Below are 21,547 nucleotides of genomic sequence, written 5' to 3'. Positions count from 1 at the left end.
CTGTTTTTGCATTTGTTTTGTGACTTTAGGAACCCTATGGTATCACTGGGATGCATATTTCTAACCCAGTTTTATAAATGAAGGAATCAAAGCTCAATGGTTAGATACCTACCTATCCATAAAGGCAAAACTGAAACTCTAGTGGGCTTTTTTTTTCCCACTACACTGTTTTGAATTAAAGCCCTTTGGGAGAAGTACTGCTTTTTAAGCACTCAAGAAAAGCTGCCAATGTGTGCACTGTCAATAAAATCATGCCTAATAATCTTATTAGCTGAACAAGATTCTTTATCAAACTTGTTAAATTGTTCAAATGGAACAGATGGCAGATAGTGGGAGCGGCTCCTTGCAGCTAAAAGCTGTTGGCAAGAGCATCTAGAAAGCCAGTGATGGATGATGTAGTGTCAATTTGGGGGAGACAGATGAGTCTAATAAGGTGACCCAAGGGTCAAGCTCAGGCTTAGTCCTAGTTATCATCTTTGGATGCTTATGGCAGTTATAGCACAATGCTGGTGGGATCAAAAGATCATCAAAGCTGATTGGTGAGGGAAATAGCAAAGCAGGATAAGGAAAGCAAAAGGAATTTGATATGGTTTCAAGTGAGAAGAGGATAGGAAATTGCACAACGTTTAAAATGGGAAAACACTTTTCATTAAAAGGAAAGGCACATATACTGTAATAGGAAAGAACTTCTATAGTTTTGGAAGAGGACCAAGAATACGATCAAAGAGGGAAAAAGTGACAATGCAGATAGGATATCAAACTGTCAACTGAGAGATCTGGCTGAGTCTCCAAGATAAAATTGAACTGACAACTGGGAGTAGTGGTACATGCCTACAATCCCAGCTATTAAGGATCTGTGATCAGAAAGACTGTAGCTTAAGGCAAGCTTAGGTAACAAGTTAGTGAGACCCCATCTCAATAATTAAGCCAGATACGATGATATATGTCTGCGGTCTAAGCCACTCTGGAGGCCACAGGTAGGAGGACCCTAGGCTGAGGCCACTCCTAGGCTACCTGAAAATACTTAAAGCAATAAAGAGCTGAGGCCTGGCTCAAGTGCTGACCTGTCTACTGAGCAGAGTCCAGATTCTGAATTCAACCCCCGATACCAAAGAAATAAAACTGATGTGTAATCTACTATGTGCTTAACAAAAAAGGGAGACAGATATGTGGGGAAGGAAGGCGTGTGTGTGTGTGTGTGTGTGTGTGTGTGTGTGTGTGTGTGTGTGTGTGTGTGTGTAGTATTTCTGATGGGGAACAAAAGAAAATTAATCATCTTTTTTTTTTTGGCTGACATTCGTGGGGCTTGAACTCAAGGCCTAGGCACTGTGATCAGGGCTAGTGCTCTACCACTTTGAGCCATAGCTCCATTTCTGGCTTTTTGGTAATTAATTGGAGATAAGAGTCTCAATGGCTTTTTCTGCTCTGGGTGGCTTTAAACCACAATCCCCAGATCCTAACCTCCTGAGCAACTAGGATTACAGGGACATCTTGCTTACTTCCCATGAAATGAACTGGTAGGCCACAGGCTCAGTACAGACTCCATCATTGTATTTGGCCATCCATTATTGACACTCTAAACTATCTTAAGCTAAATTAGAGAGATTACACTCTTCAGTTTATACTCTCCAGTTTTGCATAACCTCTGTCAGTCTCTAGTTTATCTTCTACACAGCTGAGTTCACATAGTTATGTTATTCGCAAGGCACTTGGCAGGAACTCAGTTGGCAGCATGTCACGTGACCCCCATAGAGATAGATCAAACAAAGTGGTAGAGCACTAGCCTTAAGCTAAAGAGTCTAGGGAAAGTGCTCCAGCCAAGAATTCAAACCCATGCTGACAAAAAAGTGGCTCAAGCAGTAAAGCATCTACCTTGTAATACCACCCCCCCCTAAATTTTTTTAAGACTGTGGGTGACTTGTCTACTTATTAACAGTTCTATATATCCATTTAGCTCTACGTAGATATGTTTTTGTACAATAAATAATAAAACATTTTTCTGAAATTAATAATCAATATCATTCTCTCTTCTCTTTTATATGCATAGGTGCTGATACTGGGGCTTGAACTCAAGACCTGTGAACTATCCCTTAGCTTTTTTGTTCAGGGCTGTAGTTCTGCTAGAGCCACAGCTTTACTTCTAGACCTTTGGTGGTTAATTGGAGATAAGACTTTTCTGCACAGGCTGGCTTTGAATCACGCTTCAAATCTTAGCCCCCTGAGTAACTAGGATTCCAGGCATGAGCAGCCAGCATGAGGCTTCCTGATCATTCTCTAAACATATACAATCACAGAAGATCTGTGGAAATATAGAAGAGTAATTTTCTGATGAATTTTTCTTCCTGTTACTTTTCTGCTACTTTTATGTCCATGTCTTTCTGTCTTCAACATAAACCAGGGTGTGTAAATGTATTCTATGGTTCAGTCATGCACATTAACTGATAAAACCAACCAACCAACTTGGCATTCCCTTTGCAAGAAAGGAAATTATTTGGCTACATGAGGTGGTTCACTTCTATAACCCCAGCAACTAGGGAAGCTGAGGCACAAACATAGTTTAGGGCAAGAGTGGACTACACAGTAGGAGCCCATCTTAAGAAATAAAAGGAAGGAGCTGGGAGTTTGGCCTAGTGATAGAGTGCTTGCCTAACATTCACAAAGCTGTGAGTTCAATTCCTTGGTTCAACATATACAGAAAAAAACAGATGTGGTGCTGTGGCTCAAGTGGTAGAGCACTAGCCTTGAGAAAGCTCAAGAACAGTGCCTGGGCCCCGAGTTCAAGCCCCAAGACCACCAAAATAACAACAACAATAATGATAATAATAATAATAATAATGTAGTCAGAGAATCACTTCCAATTTATGGGACCTCACAACAACAGGGATGCATAAAATATCTACAAGGGTGCTGGGGAACCCACCATGTTCTTTTTTATGCAACTGCAGGAAAGAGTTCAGTAGCCTAAAACAACATTTTAGCTGACAAAACTAACTGCCTTCATGATTTTAATAGTCTTCTTCTAATCTGATCATTATTCTCATATTCCTTTCCTGCTTCTGACAAAGAAAAGGGGTGGAGGGGAGGGAAGCCTGCAGAGAATAACTAGCTTTAAGAGTGAAATGGGCTTCACTGGGAAAATACGCAACCTGATGTTTTAGTGATAATTTATCTTAGTCAGAGCTAAGTGAATTCAAATGCAATCCATCATATTTCTCCACCACATCTCCCAAGAAATTCTGAAAAGGCACCGTTGTACCTGCTGCTCCTAAGTCATTTATCATTTTAAAAAGAGAACGTGGTTTCCCACTTAATTAAAGCCCAGCCCCAGAAGTGGTGCCCCTGTGAGTGCCTGGATTCTGACAAGGGCCCAAGTGAGGCCAGCATCCCTCCCCAAAGCTCAGCATTCTCCAGAGAAGAGGAGAGACACTTTCTCCCTTGTCATTAGGATGCTCCTGCACAATTGGTGGCCTCTGTGACCTGGTCCTGACCTAGAGGGAAAGGAGTTGAGAAAGCCAGGGGAACCCTCTGCTCTCCCTTCCTCCTCACTCTCACAGAGGAAGCCTGTGATTGAGGGGTGTTGAAAGGTGAGTCTGTCACACCCATCTCTCCAGCAGCCTGGCAGAACACAGAGATATGACAGAAGAGGTCATGACTCCCAAACAGAAGGCCCCCTATGATCAGCTGTCACTGTGGAGGGTAGGGAGGCTTACTTCAACTCCTTCTAAAGCCTTTCCCAGACTCCCTTCTGGCAAAGGCTTCATCCCCAGTTTCTTACCAGGAGCTTGTCACTTGGTAAGTAGAGCTGTGGTGCTCAGAACCCACGGGAGGAGGTCAGGAGTGGATTGCCTTCACATTGCTGTATGCCCTGGCTCCTAGCTTACTCCTCACAGGACACAGGAGGCCCTGGGGAGTCTGCACCTTCTTCAGGAGCAAATCGTTCACTCCCTGAGGCTATCTGACCCTGTCATGCCAACACCTCTATCTTTAGTAAAGAAAGACTTCAGGAAGACACTGAAGATAAGCACTACTTGAGAATTTTGCCAATCAGCTTCCCTCATGCATGCCATATTCCTGCTTTACACTCTGTCCTCAGCCCAAAGCCCCAGAGTGACAAAAATACAAATAGTATAGACATGCCTCAATGGTTGCCTCAATGGTTGGGCAATGTGTAGCCAGACAATGGCTGGATAACAGCTACTCCACTGTCATTACTAAAAGCAAAAAATAAATAAACATGGAAGAAAGAGATTATACAAAATATATATAAGGAGTGACATTGTCCAAAAAGAATTTACATGTTACTTGACTTACAGAATTGTAACTCCTCTGCATACTACCTTAATAGTGACAACAAAACAATATATTTTTTTAATTTATTTATTTATTTTGTCAGTCGTGGGGCTTGAGCTCTGGGCTGGGCACTGTCCCTGAGCTCTTCAGCTCAAGGCTACCGCCCTACCCCTTGAGCCACAGCGCCACTTCCGGTTTTCTAGTGGTTAATTAGAGATAAGAATCTCCCAGTCTTCGGTGCCCAGGCTAGCTTTGACACTCAGTCCTCAGATCTCAGCCTCCTGAGTAGCTAGGATTATATGTGTGGACCACTGCACCCAGCTATAAAACTATATTTTTTAAAAAGGAATATATAAGTCAGGTGCTGGTGCCTCAAACCTATAATCCTAGTTACTTAGAAGGCTAAGGTCTGAGAATTGCTGTTCAAAGCCAGCCCAGGCCACCAGGCTGTGGAAAACTGGAAGTAAATCTGTGGCTCAAGCAGTAGAGCACTACTAGCCTTGATCTAAAGAGCTCAGAGACAGCACCCAGGCCTTGAGTTCAAGCCCCACAACCAACCAAAACAACAACAAATCAGAATATATAGAGACTATTCATAGTCTATAGAGAGAGAATTTATGTAATATCTATACAACATACATGTATGTTATATACATATATATATATATATATATATATATATACACATATAAGGCCTAGAGTATAGCCTAGTTGTAGAGTGCTTGTATAGCATGCACAAAGTCCTGGGTTCAATTCCTCGGTACCATTTACTCAGAAAAAGCTGGAAGTGGTGTTGTGGCTCAGGTGGCAGAGCGCTAGCCTTGCTAAAAAAGTGTCCAAGGACAGTGTCCAGGCCCTGAGTTCAAGCCTGAGGCCTACCAAAAATCAAAAAAAACCATATATATGTATGTGTATATTATACATTATATATACATTACTGTTCGCTGTAAAAATCTCTACAAAGAAAGTGTGTTCTCCTTTTAATCAATGTCACCTAAATGTCACCTAGTGTCACATGGTAACCCAGCTTTGTCTAACGGCACCTGTATGCTCCCCCCTCACTGAACGTAGAAGAATTATGTAGTAAGTCATAACTGAAATGGCTTGCTCTATATAAGGCCATGTGTATTACAAGAACCCTTGCCTGATAAGAAGGAAGAACCAGCCAGGCACTGGTGGCTCATACCTATAATCCTAGCTACTCAGGAGGCTGACATCTGAGGTTCACAGTTTGAAGCCAGCTCGGGCAGAAAAGTCCATGAGAGCCAGGCACAGTGGCTCACGCCTGTAACTCTAGCTACTAAAGAGGCTGAAGAGCTCAGGGACAGTGGCTGAGGCCAAATTCAAGCCCCAAGACCCACAAAAAAAAGAAAGAAAGATAAAAAGAGAAAGAGACTATGAGATTCTTGTATTCAATTAACTACCAGAAAATCAGAAGTAACTCTGTGGCTCAAAGTGATAGAGTACTAGTCTTGAGCACAAGAGTTCCAGGATAGCACCCAGCTCCTGAATTCAAGCCCCATGACTGACAAATAATAATAATAATAATAATAATAATAACAATAAATGAAAGACAGCATCTACACAACTCTCAGGCTCCAGGCTGTTGTCTAGACAAACACTCAAGGTCTAGCACTCAGTGTTGGTCTTGGGCTCTTGCTAAAATAACACTTTACTAAACTATAGAACTTACTTCTGAAAAGGGAGAAAGAAGAGAGAGAGACACAGAGAGAGAGAGACAGAGACAGAGGTTTGAACTCTGGGCCTGGATGAGCTTTTTTGCTCAAGGCTAGCCCTCTATCCCTTTGAGCCACCGAACCACTTCAGTTTTCTGGTGGTTAGTTGGAGATAAAAGTCGAATGGACTTCTCTGCCAGGCTAGAAACTTCAATTTCTGCCTCCTCTCTACTCCTCCTGAGTAGCTAGGATTACAGGCATGAACCCTTGAGCCAAGCCCCACTTCCTGTTTTGTAGAGGTTAATGGGAGATAAGAGTCTCAGGTCTTTTTGTATCCAGGCTGGATTTGAATCTTGATCCTCAGATCTCAGCCTCTTTAGTAGCTAGGGTTACAGACGAGAGAGAGAGAGAGAGAGGAGAGAGAGAGGAGAGAGAGAGGAGAGAGAGAGAGAGAGGAGAGAGAGAGGAGAGAGAGAGAGAGAGAGGAGAGAGAGAGAGAGAGAGAGAGAGAGAGAGAGAGAGAGAGAGAGAGAGAGAGAGAGAGAGAGAGAGAGACAGACCTAGTGATAGAGTGCTTGTGCCTAGCATGCATGAGGACCTGGGGTTCAATTCCTTGGCACCACATACATAGAAAAAAGCCAGAAATGGTGCTGTGGCTCAAGTGGTAGAGCTCTGGCATTGAGAAAACCTAAGGACAGTAATAATATGACAAGGAGCAAAATCAGGATGAAACAGTCTGTCCAATAAGAGTGCCACCATTTCTATAGCAACGTAAGGTAGAACTGGAGTGAAGAATGAAGGGCACACTCTGCTCCAGAACCACCATGCCAAAGAGAAATCTGAATTCTACTCCATTCACCCTTTGCTGGCTCCTCACTACCTGTTCTCTTTTAGAGAGAAGTTGTTGCTATCCCCCTTTTATTCTCCCATAGCCCACCCCTAGGCTCCTGAACCACCCCAGCCTTTCCTGTATCTGCACTCCTTTATACCTCAGTTGTCCACTGCCCTCTCATCACCACACACCATTAGTGATGTGTGGAGTCAGTCAGTACACCTATCCAAAGGCATTTCTTGGCTGAATGGTAGGCACTGCGTAAGTCTCTTACGTCCAGAAGCACAAGTTCTTTGTAATCTACCTACACCTGGAATTGAAATATAGAACCAAGGCCGGTAGTTTGGCCTAGTGGTAGAGTGCTTGCCTAGCATGCATGAAGACCTGGGTTCGATTCCTTGGTACCACATACACAGAAAAAAGCCGGAAGTGGTGCTGTGGCTCAAGTGGTAGAGCTCTAGCCTTGAGAAAGTCCAAGGACAGTGCTCAGGCCCTGAGCTCAAGCCCAGGACTGGCAAAAAAAAAAATGAAATATAGAACCAAATTATGCTAAACATAACAATTGGTGCCTATAATAACTTTAAATTTTGACTTTTTTTTCAGTAAGGAAAATAATGAGATATTCAGGTTCATGCCTGTAATCCTAGCTACTCAGGAGGAGTAGAGAGGAGGCAGAAATTAAAGTTTCTAGCCTGGCAGAAAAGTCCATTCGACTTTTATCTCCAACTAACCACCAGAAAACTGATGTGGTTCGGTGGCTCAAAGGGATAGAGGGCTAGCCTTAAGCAAAAAAGCTCACCCAGGCCCAGAGTTCAAACCCCATGACTTACCCTGAAAAAAGTGTAGCAAATAAAAATTTTTGTGTCAGGCTCCAATGGCTCGTGGCCTGTAATCCTAGCTATTTGGGAAGCTAAGATCTGAGGATCTTATCTCCAATAAACTACTCAGAAAAAGCCAGAAGTAGCACCATGGCTCAAGTGGTACAGCACTAGATAGGAGTACAAAAAGGCTCCCAGCAGTATCTAAGTCCTCAGGTTAAGCTGCGGGACCAGAAAAAAAAAATGTGTGTGATTATTAGATACAGTTACCATATCCATTCAGAGGTCTTATTTTTTGTGATCATAAAGAGTTGCATTCCACACTAAAACTATTTCTAGCTACTCTAAGACATGGCTAACCTAGACAGGAACTTCTAAGTGAGAGCTGAATATACCCAGGAAAAACAAACAAAATGTGAGTTTAAGGCCACTAACTTTCTTGGGACTGAATACCAAGCTAATACACACACACACACACACACACACACACACACATACACACACACACACACACACACACACACACACTCAGAGTGTATTTTCCTGAGAAACATCTGAAATCATCTTTCTGATAAATACTAGATGGAAGCTAGTCCCCTTCTTCTGGAAGTTTTTTATTAAACATTTACTACAGATAACACTGAGAAGTAGTTTTAAGGATTGTATTACAAAATGTTATCCTCCTATCCATGTTCACACTGGAAGTCAGGCAGCTTTCAATGCTTGAATTGTGTGCTTAAAAGGTAAATGCTGCTTACTTTTAATTTGCAATTGTAGGATGTACTATAACTGTTTTATTAAAAAGTCAAATAATATGATTAAAAACTAAATAAACAAGCATCCCAGTCTTAGGTTGTCAAGGGGCCAACAAATACCTTAAAGGCAAAAAACAATTGCGTTACTTAAGCATCTTCAAAATAGCTAATACCAAAATGCCCCATATTTAATATGAATATACTTTGAAATCTAGACACTGAAATCTGAGACTAATGAACAGAAGATAGGAAATTATTTCATGACACAATATAGTTGTAAGACTAAAAAAAAAATGCCAAAGAGCTTGAAGAATTTCCTTTGGACATGGACTTGCAAGAAAAAAGAAGCAAAAAATAAATAAAAAGCCAGAGCTTCTATGACACAACTATATCTCCTCTCCAAAAGGTAGAAGAACTAACAAGACTTCTAATCCATTTGCACGAAGACAGAGCTGACATGGTTCTCAGAAGACAAGAACTACCTGTATCAAAGTAACTGCAAAGAGATGCTAAGTCTCCGCCTCCATCACCTCCTCCCTTCCAAGGTGCCTGACTGCCTTTTGTGTGTACAAATCTCTCTCTCCTCTTGCTCATTCTTAATGAAGACAAAGAACAATGTCACCATCTTCTCACACTAATAATGTATTATACACTTAAAGCTGTACCATGACTAGTAGCAGACTTATGCCCAATAAATTATCCCCAGCCCTTTGGCATCTCTTCTCAGGCCTAATTCTCTTTATTTGTTAATCGTTTCTGTGATTCTCCTTTGAACAGTCCTCATGCCTTCCCTCAAGGCTTAAATATATATATATATATATATATATATATATTTACAGCCCCAAATGATAGCTTAACATCCTATTCACTTTATACTAACTGATGAGTTCACAGCTTCTGTTGAGTCAGTAAATCCCTTAGCAAGGCTGTATGTAAATTATGCGTCAATTTGCTACTTCATTATTTAGTAGAATGATCTTCTATGGAAATTCTATGACTCTCTGGATCATTCTTCATTGGCTTCTTCACACACACACACAATAAATGATTGTGTTACTAGTTTGTATATGTGCTTTACTTTTTATTATTTGAGAGTATATTGCTACACATCTCATGTCACTCCATCTGTGAATTGCACCAAGAGGCCACATAAATTCAGTGATGAAAAGACACTTTCTTAGCATATTCAAGGCCCTGAGATCAATCTCTAGCCTTCTCCAATAAGAAAAAAATTAATAAAAAGAAGTTATGGCAAGTAATTGATCTTTACCATTTTGTATCAATGCATTCTGCCATGTTCATACAACAAAAACTGCTCATATTTCTCAGGACATTTTCTTATCACTGAGTGGTATATAATTGGATTTCATATCATCTATCATATATATGTGCAATTAACTCCCTTCTTTTCCTCTCAGATTCCTATCTCAGTATTCCTCTCTTCTTCCTTTTTTTTTGCCAGTCCTAGGACTTGAACTCATGGCCTGGGCATTGTCCTTGAGTACTTTTGCTCAAGGCTATCACTTCACCACTTGAGCACCACTTCCAGCTTTTTCTGTGTATGTGGTACCAAAGAATCAAATCCACGGTTTTGTGCATGCTAGGCAAGCATTCTACCACTAGGCCATGCTCCTGGCCCTCCTCTCTGAATTCTGCCTTCAGCTCCCATCTCTTTCCCAGTTCTCTGTTTGATATCAGTTCTAATCTCTGCTATTCTGACTGCCATTTCCTTTACCAAATTCCCACTTAAACATTCTTCAAAAACTTAATCATCTCTTATTTTAATTCCCCATCAATCATTACGCTTCAGAGCATTCACCTTATATGTGAATATCTGTCATATTAGAGGAATGTTAACTTGACTTTTTTGGACAATTTGTTGTTCATGGTTTATATCTTACATTATTTCTGGATCCCTTTTTGCAGCCTGTTCATATTTGCTGGAACATTACATCTAATCCATTATCCAGAAAATGGAAATATAATACTAAGTGGCTTTCTATAGCCCCTATTTCTTTTATAATGTCATAAAAATGTATAACATTTAAAAGCCAATGATCCCTGAGGTCCTTTATCCTCAAGAAAGAGCAAGTTTGTTCTTAGAGAGCAGGGTCTGCATCAGGTGTAATTCTTCCAATAGAAGCTTTGTGCCCTTAATGCATAACATTGGGTAGCCTGTAAGATCTCAGCATCCACCCAGTGCCCTGATAGAGCAAAAACCATTACAAGGAGGTAGGTGGGCTCTTACCATTCAGAGGTAAAGGGCCAGTGCTTCAGAAATCCACTTCAGTCTTGATGCCAGATGTGGCTTCACATGGAGATAATGATCCCCTTCAGACAATGGGAAATATCTGAGAAAAGTCATTATGTCACTGTTAAAAAATGTCCTCAATTATCCTATCCTAGCTCTTACCTAATCTGAGTTTTATTTCTAAAGGCTCCTGAGTGGGAAAACTTAAGCACTGCACATACCTAGTTCATGAAATAATTGTTTTCAATATACATCTACTATTGGTCACAGAATGTGAGCCCTGCTGGAGAAGGAAGGGATGAGGTAACTGGGGAATGAGGTAGCAGCTAAAGAAGCTTAAAAACTACACCCAGTTTGTCAGCACTCTTACTCTCCAGCACAATTTGGAAGAAAAACAAGGATTCAACAGATGTGGCTGTTTACAGAACACCAACTGGCCTGAAGTGACCCCTCCAGAGCCATCTGCCAAGAGAGAGGCCCTTACCTGGGCTTCCTGGGAGAGCCTCAGGCTATCAGAGATACCCAGCAACACTGACAAGCTGACAACCATCTCCAGACAGCCTACTTAGAAAGGAAACATTTGTCTGGGTATTAGATTCAGCCTCACGGCCATAAGTAACTATATATCTAACTTTTTCTGATGCCTTGCTTTCAAACCTTCTGTTCCCACTCAGCTCCTGGGAGTTAGCAGTTCTCCTAAGTTCCAGATAAAGGAAGTATGGCAGGTATACGTCATATCACCAAGAACTGGTCCTTTCCATCCTCACAATAAAATAATGCAGACATCTGACATAATGATGCAGCCACATTTCTGAGCTAACCCCCCCCAAAAAAAGTTTATATGAGATTATGACATTTAAAATAGAGATATAAATATAAAGCATTGATTCAACAGTGCTTTGTAAAGCAAACATTTGCAAGTCTACATTTACTAAAAGGCATTTATAATAAAACCTGGAAGGGAGAAAGATTAATAGGACTGGGCTCTGAAGGCTCACGCCTATAATATTAGCTCCTCAGGAGGCTTAGATCTGAGAATTCTGATTCAAAGTCAACCTGAGAATCCAAGAGAATCTCTTGGATAAGAAATTAAAAAATTATCTCTAATTAACCACCAAAAAGGCAGAAGTGGAGCTTTTACTGAAGTGGTAGACCATCAGGCTTGAACAAACAAAGAGACCAAGTTCAGGCCCTGAGTTCAAGGCCCAGTATTGACAATATATAATGCAAATATAGGATAGATAGATAGATTATATAACACACACATACACACACACATATATGGATATTTGTATGATATTTCGTGAATTCTTATTTTTTAATTATTTGGTGACATGCACTACATGCATGATTTTTTAAGAATTTATTAACATTGATTTTTATACCATATTTCAAATGTCATGTTTAACAAACAACTACTCAAGAAGGGAATCTCTATGACGAGATTGGCGGAAGATGGTGGCGGTTCAGTGTGAGTCTTTCTAAGCTCTAGCCAAGATACCAGTTCTAACATCGTAGGGGAAAGTTCATACCCAAAGATCCATCCTAAGTAAGCTTTAGCACCACAGAGATCTCAGTCAGAGAGGAAAAAAGGCAGAAACCCGGCGCAAGAAGAGAGCCTGGAGCAGCACTAGCAGCTCAGAGCCACCTCGGAGACAAGCCTCCACCTGAACCTGAGCAGACAGCGCTTCTCGGCAGCGCAGACCCCCCGGCTCAAGACAGAGCCACACAGAGCCTGTGCGAGCCCAGAGCCGACACCCAGCCATGCACCGACCTGCCAGCTTCACGGAACCAGAAAATCTAGCAATTTGTGAGTACCTCCGTGGATGTTTCCACTTCTGCTCGAGGAACGACGGCATCAGGAAGGAACATCCTCCCCCACCAGCCAACAGCAGCGCCATCTTGACTGTTGGCAAAGACCCTGCCAAACCAACTGGAGCCTGACAAGTGGTGCTGGCAGCGCCATCATTCAAAAGGGCAAAGGATTTCCCAGAAGCAGCTTAGCCGGATGTCCGCTGCTGGTGCTAGCGGAAGTTCCTCCCCCTGGGCGGAGGCCTCAATCCTGACAAACAAAGCTGCTCATGACTCCACTGTTTGGGGTTTTTTTTTCTGCCCATTCGAGCAAACTGATCAGAAAAACTGCAAACCCAAATTGCAAGAGAAAAGGACTTTTTGAAGGGTTTGGATCCCAAATTTAGTGGAGACACAAGTTTCCTATCCTCCCCCCACAAACAAAAAAAAATGAATACCCTTTTTTTTCTTCTTTCTTTTTTTTGTTTTTTTCTTCTTTTTTGTCTACCCTTTTTTATTTGCATTTTTAAGTGTTCTGATTTTTTTTGTCATTTTATCTCCACCTTTTTTTTTTAATGTTATGATTCTTTCCTTTTTTCCCACTTTCCTTCTGTCATTGTGGTCATTTCTGGAAACATAGTGACAGCACTGGTACAGACTGGTTACAAATGATATTTAATTGATACAGTCGCCTGCTTTTTAATCTGTTGGCTCTTAACCCTAGTATTTCTTGTCTAAGAACTCACAATTGTATGGGATCTCCCCCCACCTTTTTTCTTGTTTTTCTTTTTTGTTTGTTTGTTTATTGTTACTTTTTAAAATTTTTATCATTGAACTATCCTCTATATACCTTCCTCTTTTCTCTATATATTCTTATTACTCTTCTTATTTTCATAAATTTTATCTTATTTTTTCTAAATTTGTACTCAACTATTTTACCTGTCACCTTAGGTCAGTTATCCTTATGCTATCCCTTTTCTTCATTATTATATTAATCTTACACTCCTACATTATTCTTTTCTTACCTCCCCTCTCATCTTTCATACTATTTTTCTAGCTCTGGTCCTCTGCTCATCCTTCAACTTTTATAATACATGGATCTACAATTGATGGTTGTTGAGCAATACTGTGTATCTAGGTGTTCAATTATACTGTGGGTCCAGAGGGACTTAAATACAATAGAGATTGGATTGAGGGGTTTAGCTTTTTGGTCATAAAACGGTGATCAGTGGTGGTATTAGATTTGTCTGTAAGTGCACAAAGAGAGAGAGAGAGTGATAATACCAATCTAAAATTGTGAACATCTATTGTCTGGCCAGCTAAAGAGCTTAAGGTTGGTTATATCTTAAAAATTGTAATCTTGTGCAGTATTAATCTTGCTCCCATTTTCAAATGGGCAGAACAAGAAACTCAAGAAAAATGGCAAATCAAGGAATAGCATCTCCCACCCAATACAAACAGGCAATGGAGCAGTCAATGGCAAAACTAGAGGAGAGTCCTCTAAATGCTATACAAATGCAACTGATAAACATGATTAATGAAAACTTTGAAAACATACAGAAAGAGATATGTGAGGAAGCCATATCTAAACAAGATGAAACAATAACCAAGCTCATACATGAATGAGAGGAAGCCATAAAGGAGGACATAATAAAGGATTTACAAAGAAAAATGGACAAATTCATAGAATCCACAAACAAAAAGCTGACTGAACTCCAAGAAGTGTCCAATGAATCTGAAGCTTCTAAGCTAACCACTCAAATGGAAATCAAGGAGTTAAAGAAGTCCATACATGATCTAAAATAAGAGATGCAAGGCATCAAAAATGAGCAATTAGAAGCAAGGGAGATGAAGAATAAAGAAGAAAGTTTTGATAGCAGGTTAGACAATGCAGAAAAGAGAATTTCCGGTTGAAGATAATCTAGTTGTTAAGGAAAAAGAACAGAAAATGAGTCAAACCAAATCTAGGAAATATGAGAGAACGCTTCAGGAGGTCCAAGATACAATTAGGAAGTCTAATTTAAGGCTAATTGGTATTGAGGAAGGCCTGGAGAAAGAGGTCAATGGTATTGGAAATATACTTCAGGGAATCATCTCAGAGAACTTCCCAAATATCCAGAAGGGCAGGCCCATCCAGATACAAGAAGTTTTTAGAACCCAAACAGACCTGACAGAAAAGGACAGCCCACCAGCACATTATAATCCATACAGGATCAATAGAGACCAAAGAAAGGATCCTAAAAGCAGCCAGGGAGAAGAAAACAATCACCTACAAAGGAAAACAAATCAGAATAACCACAGATTTCTCAGCAGAGACCATGAAAGCAAGAAGAGATTGGAAGGATATATTTCATGCCCTTAAGACAAGTAATTACCAACAAAGAATACTGTACCCAGCTAAGCTTTCATTCATAACTGAGGGAACAATAAAAACCTTCCAATCCAAGGAAAAGTTGCAATATTACATAGCAACCAAACCAGCATTGCAGAAAATTCTCAAAGATGTTCTACACATTGAAAACCAATACAAACATGATACTGACAAAGAAATGGCACCTAAAAATCATACCAGCTAAGTACCCCGAGAACTGTCAAGCCACAGGCCCTAATGAAAGGTTTTAAAAATGGTAGGAACTAGTAAATATTTTTCAATCCTAACTCTCAATATCAATGGACTTAACTCTCCAATTAAATGGCATAGACTCTCTAGCTGGATCAAAAAGCAAGATCCATCATTCTGCCGTCTTCAAGACACACATTTTGCCAAAGGGGGGGAAAAAGCATTTTTTGAAAGTGAGAGGTTGGAATAAAGTTTATCAAGCTAACGGCCCCCATAAGCAGGCTGGAATTGCCATCCTCATATCAGATAAAATAGACTTCAAACTAAAATTAGTGAGAAAAGACAAAGAAGGTTATTACATACTAATAAAGGGATTTCTCCTTCAGGAGGACATAACATTCTAAATATCTACACACCTAATCCTGAAGCACTGAACTTCATCAAGCAAACTTTACTTTCACTAAAACCACACATAGATTGAAACACAATGATTGTTGGTGACTTTAACATGCCACTCTCACGTATGGACATATCAACCAGGCAAAAACTCAAGAGAAACCTCAGAATTGAACAACTGTATAGACCAACTAGATCTAACAGACGTTTTCAGATTATTTCACCCAGCACCATCACAATATACATTTTTTTGCAGCAGCACATGGAACATTTTCCAAAATAGATCACATTTTAGGGCATAAAAAAACCTGTGCAGATTCAGACACACTGAAATTGTTCCCTGCATTATCTCAGACCACAGGGTATCAAATTGCAACTGAACACCAATCTCCACCAATGAAAACCCTGTAACTCATGGAGATTGAACAGCACATTGTTGAATCACCAATGAGTCATCGAGGAGATCAGAACAGAAATTCAACTGTTCATGAAATTTAACAAAAAAGAGTACACAAAATACCAGCTCCTTTGTGACACAGCAAATGCAGTACTCAGAGGAAAATTTATAGCTCTGAGTGCCTACATTAACAAATTGGAAAAATCGCAAACCAACAATTTCATTTCGTACCTTAAGCTCTTGGAAAAAGAGCAACAGTAGAAGGAAGCAAATTATTAAAAATCAAAGCAGAATTAAATGGATTGGAGCAAAAAAAATCTATAGAAAGAATCAACAAAACAAGGAATTGGTTCTTTGAAAAAATTAACAAAATTGACAGATCCTTAGCAAATCTTACCCAAAAAAGGAGCACACACAAATAAACAAAATCACAGATGAGAATGGTAATATCATGACAGAAATTACCAAGATCCAGAGCATCATGAGGGAATTCTCAAACCTTTACGCCAAAGAATTTGAGAATCTAGAAGAAATGGATGAATTTCTAGCCAATATTAACATACCCACACTGAACCAAGAAGACCTAATCCAAATAAACAGACCTATTTCAAGCACTGAAATAGAAATTGTTGGGAGCCAGAGTGGAATCAAACTGTACCTTGACTTGCATCAGACGATGGCTATATTGTCTTATTGCTTTCTGGCCCTATTCTATGTAAATGACCTGAGAATTACCATATGAATGTAACACCTGGAGGTTCCCTGGGAGAGGAGGAGGGAAGAAGGGGGAGGGGAAAATAAACGCGGAGTCTAGGCAGTCTTTGCCTGGACTGCGGACATCCCGGACCCGGTGTGTCTGTCTCTCTTCTTTTTCTTCCTAGTTCTTGTCCCCTATTTCAGGAACCCCAATCTGCGAACCCTGGTTTGCTGCCGGTTGGCCCCGGCATCTGGCGCCCGAACAGGGACCCTGAAAATCTGGGACGAAGGTGAAGGACCCCTCCCTGTGGTGAGTAACACATCGTAGGACTATTAAGAGAGTATAGTCAGGAGTAAAAATTATGGGTCAAGCTAATAGCCATGGGTTATTTCTACCGATCTTAACAGGCCTATTTGAAGCCCACGGAACGTGGGTGGAAGAGGGGGTGCTTCAGAGCTTCCTACAGTTTCTTAAGGAGGCATGCCCGAGGTCTATAGAGGAGGAATTCCAAAAAGCCTGGCAGCGGATAGGAAAAAGAATTCTAGATTATTATGATGTATATGGCCCCGAGAAGACCCCAATAGAGGCTGCTACTGTATGGAGTTTAGTAAGTGAATACATAGATCCTCTACATGAAAATGCTGAACTTAATCTTGAATTAAGGGAACTTTATGAGTTAAAGGACCCTTCTGAAGAACCTGAGGCTGAGCCATATGCCGCAGCCCAAGAGAGTCTAAGTGAGATCTTGAAAAGGGAACAACAACCAGTAGATATTGAGTATCAGAATTCAGGTTTGAATATCAAGGAGGAAAGTTATGATGAGTCAATGGAGGGCCGAATGGCTACGATGGAGAAGAAGTTAGAAGAAATCCTACATTTTCTATCGAAAATGGGGATGGAGCAGAGAGCCCCCCCAGAAGTAGGAAAGAAATATGACCCTCAGGCCACTATGGTGTCTGATTCTAAACCTTACCCCTCACACCCACCGCCTCCGGCTGCAGCCTTACGGCCTCAATCCCTTTCTCAACCTTTAGGCAAGCCTAAAGGCCCTAGCAACAAGCCCCTTTTAACAGGCACCACAACCAGGCACAGTGCATCACAATTAAACCTGACTCAGGCTGCTAGAGAGAGGGAAGGTATTTCAGGGCCTCGATGCTTCCCTAGTTTAGTTGATCATGATGAACAAGTATACCATCAACCTGTTCCTGTTAAACTATTACAGGATTTAAAAAATGCCTGCTCCCAATATGGGCCAACTGCCCCTTTTACTCAAGTAATATTGGAGGCCGCGTGTGCTGGTATTGCATGCCCAAATGACTGGAAGCGGCTTGCCAGAGCATGCCTTAGTGCGGGAGAGTACTTATTATGGGAGACAGAGTTCACTGCACAGTGTCGGGCTAAAATTGAAACAAATAGGTCTAAGAACCTGCCTTACACTGTTGATCAGTTGTTAGGAGAGGGAACCTATAAAAACACCAAAGATCAATTGGGTTATGCAAAGGAGGCCTATTTACAAATAAATGCTGCGGCGAGAGAGGCTTGGAAAAAGTTACGCAATTCCAATCGTACAAAAAATCTAGTAGAAGTTAAACAGGGACCAAATGAGCCTTATCTAGAATTTTTGTCTCGATTAATGGAGACTGCAGACCGCCTAGTACAAGATGAGAATGCAAGGGAGATTATAGTTAGACACATAGCCTATGAAAATGCCAACGCCGCCTGTCAGGCAGCTATCAGACCCCATAGGAATAAGGGAGGAATCACGGACTTTATTTCACTGTGTGCTGATATTGGACCCTCCCATGTACAAGGCCTTACTTTAGCCGCCGCTCCTCAAGGAAAGACTGTTAGTGAGTCTCTAAAATATAGAGGTCAGCGGCATTCTCGGGATGCTAGACCCCCAGGGCGTTGCTTCTCTTGTGGACAAATAGGACATTGGATGACGCAATGCCCACGCCAGGCCAGGCAAAAGAGAGAAAAATCACCTGGCACATGTCCACGCTGTGGTAAAGGGAAGCACTGGGCTAAAGATTGCAGGTCAAGAACAGATCGCAATGGCCGCCCGCTTTCGGGAAACTGGAGGAGGGGCCAGCCCCTGGCCCCGCAAAACCATGGGGCAGTCCCTCCCTCTTCTCGGCCACAAGTGCATCTTCTAACAACCCCCCAAGATCAGTCTCCGGCCTCCTCCGTGCCACCCCAGGAAGTGCAGGATTGGACCTCTGTTCCTCCACCTGCTCAGTATTGACCCCAGAGATGGGGACACAAGCTCTCCCCACGGGGGTCTTCGGCCCCCTTCCCCCGGGAGTGGCTGGATTGCTGTTAGGGCGAAGTAGCTCAGCCCTTAAAGGGATACAGATTACACCTGGCAAAATTGACCAGGATTTTACTGGAGAAATCAAAGTTATGGCCTCTGCCCCGAAACACGTGGTATCGATCCCAGCCGGTCAAAAATTAGCACAATTAATACTTGTGCCTTTACCTCCCGGGGAGACTGCTAATTCCCCATGTGGACAGAGAGGATTTAGATCTTCTGATATCTATTGGGTACAAAGCATAAAACAAGAGAGGCCTGAGATGACTATATTTATACAAGAAAAGCCCTTTAAAGGAATATTAGACACTGGAGCAGATGTGTCTGTGATATCTAAAAAACATTGGCCAGCCCAATGGCCCCTGACAACCTCTATGACTTCCCTACAGGGGGTTGGGCAAGCAACTGACCCACAGCAGAGCAGTGCGATCCTTGTTTGGAGAGATGAGGAAGGGCACTCTGGTCATTTTCAGCCATTTGTCTTGGATCATCTGCCAATTAATTTATGGGGTCGTGATATCATGGAAAAAATGGGAGTGTATATGTTTAGTCCTGGTGCTGCGGTCACTAAGCAGTTACTTGATCAAGGCCTCCTCCCCTTTAGGGGGCTAGGCCGAGCAGCACAGGGGGAGCTAGAGCCACTCCAACCCCAGTCTCACCCTACGAGACAAGGATTGGGGTATCCCTTGACGGGAGCTGTCGTTTGCCCTCCCCCTCATGCTGATCCCATAAATTGGCTCTCTGAACAACCGGTATGGGTTGAACAGTGGCCTCTTTCACTAGAAAAGATCATTGCAGTACAGCAGCTAGTACAGGAACAGCTGGACTTGGGGCATGTGGCCCCTTCTAACTCTCCATGGAATTCTCCAATTTTTGTTATAAAGAAAAAGTCAGGTAAATGGAGGCTGTTACAGGATTTGAGAAAAATAAATGCCACAATGGAACTGATGGGGGCCCTACAGCCTGGCTTGCCTTCACCCATGGCAATCCCAAAGGATACTTATAAGATTATTATAGATTTGAAGGATTGTTTCTATACTATACCCCTGGCGCCTCAAGACTGTAAGCGCTTTGCCTTCAGTGTCCCCTCTGTTAATTTTAAAGAACCCATGAAGCGATATCACTGGCTTGTGCTCCCACAGGGCATGGCAAATAGCCCAACTTTATGTCAAAGTTTTGTAGCTAGAGCCATTTCTTCCACTCGTGAAAAATTTTCTTCTGTTTATATTGTTCATTATATGGATGACATCTTGTTGGCTTGTTCTGACCCTATCGTCGTACGACAAGCCTTTGGACAACTAAAGCAAGATCTGAGCCTCTTTGGCCTTATAATAGCAGCTGAAAAGGTTCAGGAACACCCCCCTTTTACATATCTAGGCCATATATTAGGCCCACACTATTTTAAAAGCCAAAAAATACAATTAAAAACTTCCCACTTAAGAACTCTTCATGATTTTCAGCAATTCTTAGGAGATATAAATTGGCTTTGGCCTTATCTAAAGCTCTCCACAGGAGAGTTAAAACCCCTTTTTGATCTCTTAAAAGGAGATACCAACCCTACATCCTTGCGTGAATTAAATCCTGACGCCAGGAGGGCCATCCAAATTGTAGAAAAGGCAATTTCCCAGCAACAAGTGACCTATTGTGACTATTCTAAACCATGGGGAGTTTATATTTTAGCTACTTCTCACTCCCCAACTGCTGTATTGTGGCAGGATGGCCCACTTTTATGGCTTTATCTACCATCAACACCCGGCAAAGTGCTGACCCCCTACTACGAATTGGTAGCTAATCTGATACACATGTGCCGAGTGGATTCCCGTAAATATTTAGGTCAGGAACCTCATTTTATCTGTGTCCCATATAATTTACAACAACAAGATTGGCTATTCGCCCATTGCGATTCTTGGGCCATTGCTTGGGCCAATTATACGGGAAAAATTTTGCATCACTACCCGTCTAACAAACTTCTCCAATTTGCTGCGTGTCATACGTTTCTATTTCCTTCCATAGTACAGGCCTCGCCTTTATCTTCTGCCGCTTTGGTATTTACAGATGGATCCTCAAATGGAACGGCTGCTCTGACCATTAATGGGAAAACTCAATCTTGGGTTACAGGTTTTTCCTCCGCCCAAGAGGTGGAATTAGAGGCTGTTTTACAAGCACTCGTCCTGTTACAAGACGAGCCCTTTAACTTATACTCAGACAGTCAATATGTAATTCGTGCTCTTCAAGTCATAGAAACTGTTCCCTTTATTGGAACTACTAACTCCAATATTCAGACCCAATTTCGCCAAATACAAACTTTGCTTTGTTCTCGCAACCACCCCTGTTTTTTTGGCTTTGTTCGAGCTCACACTAATCTTCCTGGCCCTTTAAGTGAAGGCAATGCAGTTACTGACTCCGCCACCAGAGTTTACTTAACTCAGGTTGAACTTGCTAAGCAGTCACATGCCATCCATCATCAAAACAGTCGAGCCTTGCGCCGACAGTTTAAATTATCTAGAGAAGCCGCGCGGCAAATAGTTAAGACTTGCTCCAACTGTGTCCCTTTTTCACCAGCCCCCCATTTAGGCATAAATCCACGAGGACTGCTTTCTAATCACATTTGGCAGATGGATGTCACGCATGTTCCATCATTTGGCCGATTAAAATATGTTCATGTTACTGTAGATACTTATTCTAATTTTATCTTGGCCACCCCCCTTGCTGGAGAAGCCACTAAACATTGTATCTCTCACTGCATTCGATGCTTTGCTGAGATGGGGATTCC

The 21,547-nt window shown here is 41.7% G+C and overlaps 1 long non-coding RNA gene across 1 annotated transcript in view; it reads right to left on the bottom strand.

Moving 5' to 3' along the window:
• The window catches only part of LOC150054497 (uncharacterized), a 79,597-nt gene extending 67,107 nt beyond the window's left edge, over nt 1–12,490 (bottom strand). The window contains exons 1-2 of the long non-coding RNA XR_016537548.1: nt 12,441–12,490; nt 10,620–10,722 (exon numbers count right to left, since the gene is read on the bottom strand). This is a non-coding gene — a long non-coding RNA (uncharacterized LOC150054497). The remainder of the gene's footprint in view (nt 1–10,619; nt 10,723–12,440) is intronic.
• Nucleotides 12,491–21,547: the final 9,057 nt, after the last annotated feature.

Source organism: Megascapheus bottae, chromosome 14 (assembly GCF_031878675.1).
Source record: "Megascapheus bottae isolate mThoBot1 chromosome 14, mThoBot2.hap1, whole genome shotgun sequence".
Classification (NCBI taxonomy): domain Eukaryota; kingdom Metazoa; phylum Chordata; class Mammalia; order Rodentia; family Geomyidae; genus Megascapheus; species Megascapheus bottae.
Note: the sequence above shows the minus strand (reverse complement) of the source record. Positions and strands in the feature narration are given on the sequence as shown.